Source organism: Eumetopias jubatus, unplaced genomic scaffold (assembly GCF_037043125.1).
Source record: "Eumetopias jubatus isolate StellerSeaLion01/CBP00866 unplaced genomic scaffold, mEumJub1_p1.0 scaffold_7, whole genome shotgun sequence".
Lineage (NCBI taxonomy): Eukaryota > Metazoa > Chordata > Mammalia > Carnivora > Otariidae > Eumetopias > Eumetopias jubatus.
In genome coordinates this window covers 76,489,017-76,501,948 of record NW_028274813.1, presented here as the reverse complement: position 1 = coordinate 76,501,948, position 12,932 = coordinate 76,489,017, and positions in this window count along the sequence as shown.

Below are 12,932 nucleotides of genomic sequence, written 5' to 3'. Positions count from 1 at the left end.
AAGCAAAGATAAACAAATGGGACTACATGAAACTAAAAAGTTTCTGCACAATGAAGGAAACCATCAACAAGATGAAAAGGCAACCTACTGGATGGGAGAAAATATTTGCAAATCATATATCCAATAAAGGATTAATATGCAAAATACATAAAAACCTCATGCAATTCAATAACAAAAACCAGTCTGATTGAAAAATGGGCAGAGGATCTGAATAAACATTTTTCCAAAGAAGATATACAAATGGCCAAAAGGGACATGAAAAGATGTTCAACATCACTAACCATCAAGGAAATGCAAATCAAAATCATAATGAGATCACCTCACACTAATCAGAATGGCTATTATCAAAAAACAGGAAATAACAAATGTTGGCAAGGACATGAAGAGAAGGGAACCCTTGTGCACTGCTGGTGGGAATGTCAATTGGTACAACCGTTATGGAAAACAGTATGGAGGTTCCTCAAAAAGTTAAAACTAGAACTACCATATGATCCAGGAATTCCACTTCTGTGTATCTTTCTGAAGAAAATGAAAACTTTAATTTGAAAAGATATAGGGGCATCTGGGTGGTGCAGTCAGCTGAGCATCCCTCTTCGTTTCGGCTCAGGTCATGATCTTGTGGTCGTGAGATCGAGCTCCACATCAGGCTCTGTGCTGAGCATGGAGTCTGCTGGAGACTCTCTCTCCCTCTGCCCACCACCCCTCTCAAAATAAATAAATAAATCTTTAAAAAAAAAGGTATTTACACCCCCATGTTGATTGAAACATTATTTACAGTAGCCCAGATATGGAAACAACTTGTGTCCATTGATACATGAGTAGATCAAGAACATGTGGTATACATACACAATGGAATACTACTTAGCCATGAAAAAGAGTGAAACCTTGCCATTTGCAAAAGTATGAATGGACCTTGAGGATATTATGCTAAGTAAAATAAGTCAGTTAGAGAAAGACAAATACTGCATGATTTTACTTATAAGTGGAATCTAAAAACCAAAACAAACGCACACAAAAAACCCAGATTCACAGATACAAAGAACAGAGTAGTGCGGGCCAGAGGGCAGGGGGTTGGGAGAGGGTGAAATGGATGAAGAGGGGTCAAGAGGTACAAACATCCAGTTATAAAATAAATAAGTCAGGGGATGTAAAGTACAGCATAAGGAAAACAGTAATATTGTATTAATTTTGTATGGTGACAGATGGTAAGTAGACTTACTGTGGTGATTAGTTCACAATGTACACAAATGTTGAATTGCAATGTTGTGCACATGAAACTAATATAATATTGTTTGTCAATTATACCTCAATTTAAAAAAAGGAATTCAATCACTTGCAAATTAACTCAACATGGAAGAAAAGATTTTTTTAAATTTTATTTTATTATGTTATGTTAGTCACCCTATAATACATGATTAGTTTTTGACAGAAGATTTTTTAAGAACAAATATTTAAAAATGTATCTGCTTTCTTTCATTATTGAGATCATTTGCAATTGAGCTATGAATGCCCCGGGAGCTTCCTCAAGAACTAAGAGACAAAGAGAACATGTACTAAAGATGGACAGAAGGACATGTAACCAGTGAGAGTATGACAAAGTAGCAGCCATGTGTAAGAACAGTACCCAGAAGGCTGAGGGTTCAGATCAGCTGATCCTGGTGAAAACTAGTGGCAACGCTAAAAGCCATTTTAGTTAGGCTGGGAAAGAAAATAACAAGGAGGGATGGTCTGAATAGACCCCCTCCTTGGGCCCACAGTGCTTATCTTTGTCTTAAGACTGGGAGAATGGACCTTATTAATAACAGAGAATTGAGAATTCATGGATTCTAACCTGTTCAAGAGCCAGGCAGTGCAATCACTGATTCTCTATAGAATCTTTAAGAGGTGGAAGGACAAGAGAGGTGCCCAGGACTGGGGGTAGAAATATGCAGAGTTTCCAGGTGTAAAAAGGAAGGAAGTAGATTGTAAAGATGCTAGGGTAGTGAGTTCTGTATCTGTTCCATGCCTTACTTTAGTATAGATGATGAAAAGGTTGGTTTGTGAAAATTAGAAAAAGTAATCAGTGATAAGTCGGAGCCAGTTTGTGTTTACTCAAAATAAGTCATCTCAGAGTTGATTTTCCTTAATTTTTAAATATTTGGATAGTATTTTCCATATAAATCTACAGTTCTTGAGGCATTTACTAAGGTCTCATAGCAAAGTGTTGGCAAGCAGACTGGGAGATGTAAGATGAGTGATACCAGAATTGTGCTTGTAACTAATGCCCATAAATAAAGGACATGGATCCTGGAGTGCAAACAGTTTGATCAATGAATTAGGTCAGGTTTAAAAAAGTGCGCTTTTCGGAGCGGCTGGGTGGCTTAGTCGTTAAACGTCTGCCTTCGGCTCAGGTCATGATCCCGGGGTCCTGGGATCGAGCCCCGCATCGGGCTCCCTGCTCGGCGGGAAGCCTGCTTCTCCCTCTCCCACTCCCCCTGCTTGTGTCCCCTCTCTTGCTGTGTCTCTCTCTGTCAAGTAAATAAATAAATACCTTTAAAAATAAATAAATAAATAAATAAATAATAAAAAAATAAAAAAGTGCGCTTTTCAATTTGTAGGTGTCATGAAACTTTTAGGAGTAACTAATATATTGGACGGCCAAAAAAAAAAAAAAAAAAGACCTTGACAGTTGGGAGTAATGGACCTCATCTAAGATGATAAATTTAAATAGGAAATAATGTGGGCCCTGCCTTTAGTTTCAAAAGACTTAAGAGAACCAGCAGCAGTGGTACATGTGAACATGACTTAGGGGTTTTAAATTGACAGTAAATTCAATATGAGTTAATATCGTGGTGTGTCTGATGAAGAGCTAATGTGAACTTGGGCTACTTTGAGATAGACATAAACTGGGGGAGGGGTCTGCTAGGAAAATGACTGGATGTTGAACAGCTTGAACACATTGAGCTACAAGAAACCATCGGACCCAGCAGAGCCTGGAGACACAGAGTAGATGGTGTTAACAACTCAAAATATGGGAGAATTTTGCGATATGAGAGACTCACCATACATGGTCCAAATGGGGAACAATAGGACCAGTTGGTAGAAAATGAAGGAGATGGATTTGAGTCCCAAGAAAGGAAGCATTTTTCTAATAGCTGAGATGGAATAGGCTATCATCAGAGCAAACAAGCCACCCTTCTCTAGAAGGATGTCTGGATGACAGTGGGTATATCTGACACCAGAGAGGTCTTTCTAGCACTGGGAGTGTAACATTTTATTCTTTCATTCATTTAAATGCTACTGACAACATTGCAGATGACTTAAGAACTGTGAAAAATAAGTAACAAACACGGTTGTTATTTTTGTAAGTAAATTATTTTCAGCAGCCAGAGACTGTAATACCTCCTAGTGGTGATCATAATCAAGTCGGAAAATGTGCAATTTATGACCAGATGTTAAATTCTGTCACATTGCATTTCTGAAAAAAGTTCAGAACGCATAAAGAAAATAAATAACCATGAAAGAACTATGGAAACCTTGTCTTTATCCCCTTTGAATTCTCCCTTTTCCCATAGTCCTCCTTTTTTCCACTGTGCCTCCCTGCCCCTGCCTTTTTCCCCGGGATAATCTTCTGACTTTGTTGTCACTTTCAGGCCTTTTAGATACAGCTGATTTAATTAATTTTTTAAAATTTATTTGTTTTGACCTTAAAGATTAAAATATTTTTAAGGTGTACAACATGATTTTGATACACGTGTATATTGCAAAGTGATTACCACAATAGGGTTAATAAACGCCTCCATTTCTTCACATAATTACCATTTCTTTGTGTGTATGATGATAACATTTCGATCTACTCTGTTAACAGCTTTCAAGTAGATAATACAATATTGTTAACCATTGTGATGTGCTGTATATTAGACCCCCAGAGCTTACTCATCTTACAGCTGAAGGTCTATACCCTTTGACAAATATCTCCCCATTATCCCCACCTCCTAGCCCCTGGTAATCACTATTCTACTATCTATTTGTATAAGTTTGGCTTTTTTAGATTCCACATATAAGTAAATTTCATATATATATATATGAAATATATACACAAACCACATTTTGTTTTATCCATTCATCCATTGATTGACATTTAGGTTGTTACCATATCTTGGCTATAGTGAGTAATGCTGCAGTGAACATAGGGTTGCAGATATCTCTTTGAGATAGGATTTCATATTCTTTGGATATATACTCAGAAGTGGGATTGCTGGATCAGGTGGTAGTTCTAGTTTTAATTTTTTTGAGGAACCTCCATACTGTTTTCCCATGTGACTTAGTCAATTTATATTCCCAACAATAATCCACAAGCGTTCTGTTTTCCACATGCTTGCCAACATTTGTTATCTTGTCTCTCTCTTTTTAAAAATTCCGGTATAGTTAACATACAGTGTTATAATAGTTTCACTTGTACAATATAGTGATTCAACAATTCCATATATCACCCGTTACTCATGACAAGAGCACTCCTTAATCCCCATCACCTATTTCCCCCGTTCCCCCACCCACTTCCCCTCTGGTAACCATCAGTTTGTTCTCTCTAGTTAAGAATCTGTTTCTTGGTTTGCCTCTCTCTTTTTTTCCCCCCCTTTGTTCATTTGTTTTGTTTCTTAAATTCCACATATGAGTGAGATCATATGGTATTTGTCTTTCTCTGATTTATTTTGCTTAGCATTATACTCTCTAACTCCATCCATGTCATTGCAAATAGCAAAATTTCATTCTTTTTTTATGGCTGAATAATATTCCATTATATATATATACCACTTCTTCTTTATCCATTCATCTATCAGTGAACACTTGGGCTGCTTCCATAGTTTGGCTATTGTAAATAATGCTACAATAAACATAGGGATGCATGTATCCCTTTGAATCAGTGTTTTTGTATTTGGGGGTAAATACCCCATAGTGCGATTACTGGACCATAGAGTGGTTCTATCTTTAACTTTTTAAAAAAAGATTTATTTATTTATTTATATGAGAGAGAGCGTGAACAGCAGGAGGGGGAGAGGGGAAGAGAGAGAGAGAGAGACTGAGAATCTCAAGCAGACTCCCTGCTGGAGCACAGGGCCCAATGTGGGGCTCAATCTCACCACCCTGAGATCATGACCTGAGCCAAAACCAAGAGTTGGATGCTCAACTGACTGAGCCACCTAGGCACCCCTATCTTTAACTTTTTGAGGAAACTCCATACTGTTTTCCTGAGTGGCTGCACCAGTTTGCATTCCCACCAACAGTGTAAGAGGGTTCCTTTTTCTCTACAACCTCGCCAACACTTGAGTTGCTTCCTATCTTTTTGGTGATAGCCGTTCTGACAGGTGTGAAGTGATTTCTCACTGTGGTTTTGATTTGCATTTCCCTGATGATTAATGATACCTGGTATCTTTTTATGTTCCTGTGGTCATGTGTTTGTCTTTGGGAAGTGTCTACTCAGATCCTCTGCCCATTTTTAATCATATTATTATTATTTTTATTTTGCTATTGAATTGAATTGCTTGTATATTTTGGATATTAACTCCTTACCAGATAGATGCTTTATGAATATTTTCTCCAGTCCATAGATTTCCTTTTTGTTGATTGTTTCTTTTGCTGTACAGAAGCTTTTTAGTTTGGTATAGTTCCACTCGTTGAGTTTTGCTTTTGTTGGTGTCATATCCAAAAATCATTGCAAAGACCAATATCAAGGAAACTTTTCCCTATGTTTTCCTCTACTAGTTTTATAGTTTTGGGCCTTACATTTAAATCTTCAATCCATTTCAAGTTAATTATTATTAGTAGTGTAAGATAGGGGTTCAATTTCATTCTTTTGCATGTGGATATCCAGTTTTCCCAGCACCCATTTATTGAAGAGACTATCCTTTCCCCCACTGAGTGTTATCCTGTTGGTTGGGTCTGCGGGGCTAGTCTGGTGCTAGAGCAGATGGGGAGAGTGGGTCCATGGGATCTGGTTGGAGTCTAGCTCTGTGGGGGCTAATTAGGCAGGGGCCTTGGGCCGCAGTGGTCAGTCTGGTGCTGGGCCCATCTGGGAGCCTGTGTTCATCGGTGCCCACTTGCAATCTGGGTTTGCAGGAGCCGATCGAGAACCTGGAGCCACAGGAGCCGCCCATGAGATCAGGCCAGTGCTGGGGTATATGGGGGCCTGGGTTCAAAGGGGCATACTGGGAGCCACTTCGGGTCTCTGGAGTCAGCCTGGCAGTAGGGTGGGCCAGTGCTGGGGTCTGTAGTGAAATCAGGCACCCACTTCACTCTTCTTCTATAGAAAGGGTGTTGCGCTCAAGAGCTGGGCTTCCCAGGCTTGGGAGAGGGGTGTTGGGCATAATATGACTTTATGTTTTCTACCTTTCTCAGTGTGTTTTTTATTATTTCTGTGCTTCATCCAAGTGCTATAGTTCCTCACCTGGAGTCCTTAGATCTTGTGAAGGTATTTTTGTGCATGGATAGTTGTTCAAATTAATGTTTGAGGGATGGGAAAGGCGTTAGAAATGCCTATACCACTATTTTGCTGATATTGCCTCAGTTGATTTAATTTAAATGGTGGGGAAGTCTTACTGAATTACTAAAAAAATCTGAACAATAGGACATTCTATAAGAAACACAGTTCTTACAGTCATAAGAACATGAACGAAGAATGACCCTGTGGTGAGAAGAAAGAGAGAGGGAACAAGGCCCTAGAATCCTACCCCGGCTTTGGCTGCATGAGGACCATCTCTAATGAGCACAGTTATTGGTTTGGTACTAAGGTTGTCAGTAAAGGGATTTGCTCTTAACAAGTTAAACAATGCCTGCATACACTGTGATTTTAGAACAAAATAAAACAAAGCCCTTTTCTTATACGTAAGGACAATACTATAAATTTCTGCCTGCTTCTGTATCCCTGAAATTACACCGAGTAATGCTGTTGGTGGATCTGAGCACAACACAATCCCCTAAGTTCCTAGACTCTATATGTCGCAAAGCAACCTGGGGGATCTCCCAGTTCAGCCTCACCATTTTGCGGATGCGAAAATAGAGGCTTCCAGAGATGACTGGCTCCTATAAAGTTGTGTGGCTTCTCTGCAATGAATGATCCTCCACCTCAGAAGCTTTCCTTCACTTTGTTTATAGGTCATAGTTTCCATAATAAACGTGTACAGGTATTGTTGCCAGTATAGATAGGAAGGGGAAGGATGCATTGCTCTGCTCCAGATACTACTTTACATGTGTGAGTTGTATGAAGTCATTTAATCCTTAAACCCAACTCTAGTCATATTTATATTTTATTATGCTGCCAGTAAATTGCAAAACCCCTTTAACTTTGCTCACGCTGCCCAATCATCTGCTTTGGAGATCCAGCCTCGCTACCAGTTCACAAAGGTACATCACAAAAAAGATGTGAGGACTCAGTGTAAGGAACAAACTCCTACTGCGTTTGAATTAGCTCAGCTCATCCAAATATATGTGGGTCTTGATTCTGGGTCACAGCCTGGTTTTGCAGCTTGAGAATGGGAGTCTTATCTCTCTGTTGCAACCTCTTCCTCTCTCCCATTCTCCTGTGCTGCTCCTTACATTTAGCCAAACCCAGCATCTCTCCTTCTAGCGTCCCCAGGCCCCGTGGCTCAGAGGGAGCGCGCTTCTGCTCTCAGTGCGCCCCACGCTGGTGGGTGCAGCCCACGGCTGCTGCCTGCCTGGCTTCTGGGGTCTTTCTGAGGCCATCTAGCTGTGACTACAGAAGTGGTGAGATGGGTAGATGTGCTTCCTGGTCCCCTGATAGTGGTGGTCAATTTGGATATCATGTTCATTATAAAATGGCCGCCCCATCCCAGTGAGGCCCGTCGCTCCCCAGAGAAATGCAGTGCGTTTCCTGTTCCACCGCACAGAATGCACAGTGTTCCGCCCACAGCAGTGGCTCAGCTCCTTCTGTACAGAGAACAGCCGCAGGAAGCCTCTATCTGGTGGTGGGACTACTGCCTGGAGATCTGAGACACAGGCCTTACGCCCCAAACTTGCAGCAAGGTCGAGAAGAGAAGACGCAAACAATGAATCATGGAACACTACATCAAAAACTAATGCTGTAATGTATGGTGATTAGCATAACAATAATAAAAATAAATTAATTAATTAAAAAAAAGATTTAAATCTGAAAGAATGCAGGGTCCTGAAAGCCTTACCTTCGTCCATCCACCTCCAAATAAAGGGGCTTTTTAGTTATACCAGGGACATTTCCCCCAGGTTTTTGCTGGGGGGACTGAGCTCTTGCTTTCTGCCAGCACTGTTAGCTAGGCCCTTCCTGGAAACCCCTTTCTGCTGAGTCTTCGCAGGCATTGCTCTGTGCCGTTACTACTTTACACATTGGAATTGTAAAATCATTTAATCCTTAAAATAACTCTCTAATCCCTAGTTTGCCTAGAAGGAACCTGAATCAATGAAAAAGTTAAGTCATTTGCCAAAGGATGTGGCCAAACCAGGCAGGCTGGCTGTAGAACCAAGTTCTAATCGCTGTGCTCTGCTGTCCCAGCACAGACCTTGGTTACTTCCTCCTTCTAGCATGCTCCTTATGTTCTAGCTGAACCCAGCCATTCTGCCATCCATAAGTCCTACTGGCACTTTTCTACTTTTCTACCCCTGTGCCCGTGTTCAGTTTCTTATCCTTGAATGCCCTTGATTCTCTTCCTTTTTGTTAAAATCTACTCATCACCCATGGCTGAGCTTTCATGCTACCTCCTCCATGAAGCCTACCCTTCTCCTTCCAGCTATAATACCTATAATTTCCTACCTCTGTGCTCAAGGAGCACTTTTATCATAGAATCCTATCTGTTAACCTTCATGGCAAGCATCACTTTGTGATCCCTTATCTGTCTATCTTTCATCCATCCATCCATCTATCCATTGATCATCTCTTGATCATCTGTCAATCTGTCATTGTGATCATTTATCTCTAATCTGTCATCTGTTGCTCAGGTCTCCCTTTGCCCTGGTCTGTAAAGGAAGGCATCCTGTTTCTTTTTCTTATCACTGGATACCTACACCCATAAGAGAATTGGACTCAAGTATTTTTTGAATAAAGGGGTAAATAAATGAATAGATATTTGTACCTTTCCTTTTGTAGGTCTCACATTCTACCTTATGTGTTAGCTCTCTTTGTGAAGTGTTTCTGTACCAAACTTAATTATTAAACCTATTGGGCCCTATGGCTTAGAGCATGGAGAGCATCGTCTTCATGCCAGCTCCCATCCCGCACCGAGCACCATGTGCCTAGCACATAGACAGGGCTCACCCATCTATGCTTGTTCCCTTGAGTGGAAGGGACCTCAGGGCACTTCCAGCCATCGCACTGCCACTTATTTGGATATTTCAAACAGTGCTTGAAAATGCATCTTTTTTCCCCCTTGTAGGAGCCTTGGTACCATGGCAACCAAATTGGTTTGACTTGGAAGTGTGTCTTAGGAGCTGAAGGCTTTTCCTTCTACCTGCTGCTATAAAAACCATGCACTGAGACGCTTTCCAAAAATGGCTATTGTTTCCATCTGAGCAGATTTGAGTAGGTAGAACCCTTCCCTCCGCACCCTCTGACATGGTTTCCAACTGGTCTCTCCACCTCCACCTCTCACCCTGTTACTGACGAGCTATTCTGAGGCCTGTAATCATGATGTCAGAAGACCAACAGCGACCATTCCCTTGGTGCTCTCCTTGGCTCCGAACTCCAAAGTCCAGAACCATCGTGCCAGATGTGCTGAGAAAAGCAGCTAGCCAAGGGTGCTGCTAGCAGACAGGGCACAGCTGACCATAAGGAGTGCTCACCGTTCTTGGCCGGGGCGCTCATCTTTCACATGGGTAATCACTCTGATGGCCTGGATGCAAAATAAACTTATTGGAGTTGTTCTCTGTGCCTAGTTTTCCATTTGCCAGCTGGGCATTTTATGGGAATTGTTGTGCCGAGATGTTGGCAGCTTTGGTGCAAGACAAGCAAGGCTGGGAGCCAGGATGGAGAGAGTCAAGTAAAGCGAGTCAAACAAAGCATCCAGAGGAACCAGAGGGAAATCTGGAACCCAGGTAAAGTCCAGATTTAAGGCAACTTTAGAAAGACAGGGGAGGCAGACATCAGACAATGAAAATAGAGATAACTCCTAACGAGAGTAGTTGCTGGAGAGAGGGTACTTTGCCTCGCTGTCTACCATCTACATCCTCGGGAGATACAGGCCCGAGAATGCAAGTGCCGTGGGGCAGGGATTTTGTTTTGTTTTGTCTCCTTTTCCATCCCTAGCTAATGAATACATGAATCCAGGACAAACAGTTCTTTTATTTAATATCATTTTGCCACTTATTTTAGCCCAATCATACATGTTATCTCATGTGTGATCCTGTAGCAGCTCTTTTTTGGGGGGGAGGGAGGTTATACTATCCAGTTTGCTGAATGGGGGACAGGCAGGGAGTTCAAAGGGCCGAGGCCCAGAGCTCGCTCAGCTGGAAAGTCGCCTTGCAGGGCCTCAGCCTCCGGTCCAGAGTTCCTTCTGCAACTTGGAGTCGGCTGCCTCTCGGCAGACAAAACACCGGAGGCATGGAGGGCTGGACGCTAGCTGACATCTAGCAGGAGGACTCGTATCCTTTTTTCTGGGAAGTAGTGACTGATTCTCCAACTGGGGCAGCCCAGAGCCGGACACACGGTAACTCCTGATGCCTCAGGGGCTGTGACTAGCACCACCCGGGCTCTAGATGGCTGCCAGCGAGCCTGCAGCCGCAGGGAGCTAGGGAGCCCACAGAGGGCCCGTGAGCTGAGCCAGCATGATGACTGGCGCTCTGCAGCCCTCCTGAGCAGTGGCCAGTCTGTTGGTTGGGCATTTCTGCCAAGAAGCTGACACCCGGAGGGCTGCCGTCGAAGCTAACTCATCCTAGCCAGCTAGGCATTGGCCTTCGCGAACCTGCTCTGCCACGGACAGCTGACACCTGCTGATGGACCCTGTGTGCCGGGCACTGTGTTCACGGCTCCACGTGAGCCGCTGCATTCAGTCCTCACGGCAATGCAGGGAGGCGCTGCCGTTGCTCTCCCCAATGTGAGGTGTCAGCTCTTCACTGGACAGAAATTTAACAGCGTGAAGGTCCTCCCCTACCTTTCAGTGTGTCTGCTGCGTCTCCCCACGCTGACAGACCCAGGCGGTACCCCAGACGCAGCCTTTCACTCTCTTTTCTTCATCACGAGGCCTGCGCTAGCCTCCCACCTGCAAGGCCCCCTCCTTTTTGTCTCTTCTCATGACTTAAAGCTCCACTCAAGTTTCAACTCCTCATTAGCCTTCCTGACTGTTCTGGTCTTCTCCAAAATCATAAGAATTTTAGCTTAGCACCTCAGATACCTGTGCATTAGTCACTGTCTCTGGGTTTATGTTGGCACCCAGTCTGGATTATGCATCCTTTGTAGGAGGGATGGTCTTGGTCTGCTTGGGCTGCCATAACAGAATGCCATAAACTGGGTGCCTTTATTTATTTTTATTTATTTTTTTAAAGATTTTATTTATTTATTTGACACACAGAGAGAGACAGTGAGAGAGGGAACACAAGCAGGGGGAGTGGGAGAGGGAGAAGCAGGCTTTCCGCCGAGCAGGGAGCCCGATGCGGGGCTCGATCCCAGGACCCTGGGACCATGACCTGAGCCAAAGGCAGACGCTTTAACGACTGAGCCACCCAGGCGCCCAAACTGGGTGCCTTTAAAAATGGACATTTTTTTTTTTCCTCTCACAGTTCTGGAGTCTAGAAGTCTGAGATCAGGGTGCCAGCATGGTTGGTTTCTAGTGAGAGCCCTCTTTCGGGCTTGCAGACAGCCAGCTTCTGGCTGTGTCCTCCCATGATGGGCAGGGGATGGGGGGACAAGGGAGAAAGAGAGAGAGCTCTTGATGTCTCTGCTCAGGAGGGCACAGATCCCATCATGAGAGCCCTACCCTCACAACCACATCTAAATCTACTTACCCGACCAAAGCCCCACCTCCTAAGACCATCACACAGGGGAGGTTAGGGCTTCAACATGAGTTTTGGGGGGACATCATTGTCAATAGCAGACCCTACTTCCTACTTCTCAGGTGTCTCTCTGCCATTGCTCCTACCAGCGAATTGGCTGAATGCCCCGTTCACGTGCAGTTGGTTTCCCAGGGATGGTGGGTTTATGCTGATTAGGCAGGTCTTCTTCCTACACTCTTTTGAATTCACCAGTAAGCACCTGCAAGTGACTGATCAAGAGAGTCTTGTTTCTCCACTTCTGTCTTAAGAATACATCTCCATGTGGTTTTCTTCGATCCCTGCTTGTTTCACTTCTCCTTTTCTACAATCTCTGTGGAAATGCCAGAGAAGATCCAGACCATGTGATGTGTTTATTCCTGGCTCACCTACCAGATGACAGACTTTCAGCAAGTGATTTAACCTCTTTGAACCTTATTTCTGTCTCTGTAAAATGGACTTATTACCTATTTCATCAGGTTGCTGCAAGGGCCAACTGAAATAAAGCAAAGGGTCTGGTATAGGAAATGACCTTTTTTTTTTTTTTTTAGGAAAAATAACAGCATTGGTGATATACCAGGGAGCGGAGTCCGCATATGTGTTTCTCAGCATTTGTCAGATACAGATGCAACAGCTGCTCTGTGTTGTGTTTTGTTTTGTCCAGAATAAGTTTCTAGGAGCTGACTTGCTTTTTGTATTCTTATGTGTTTTATATTACACAGAATCTTAGTAAAAGGAATCATAATGCTTAGTTCTGCTGCAGACGCACAACAATTAAATTTCATGCCCTTGAATAGGTCCAAAATGATGAACCAGAGGGCTGTCAGAAGCAGTGAACTTGGGTGATTTGTCTCTTGGCTCCGTGAAGGTGCAGTTGGCCTCGGGATTGGCACAGAGACTGGGGGAGGGGGGGCGCAGGGGGCTGTGTTCTCTGAGACAGTGCAGCC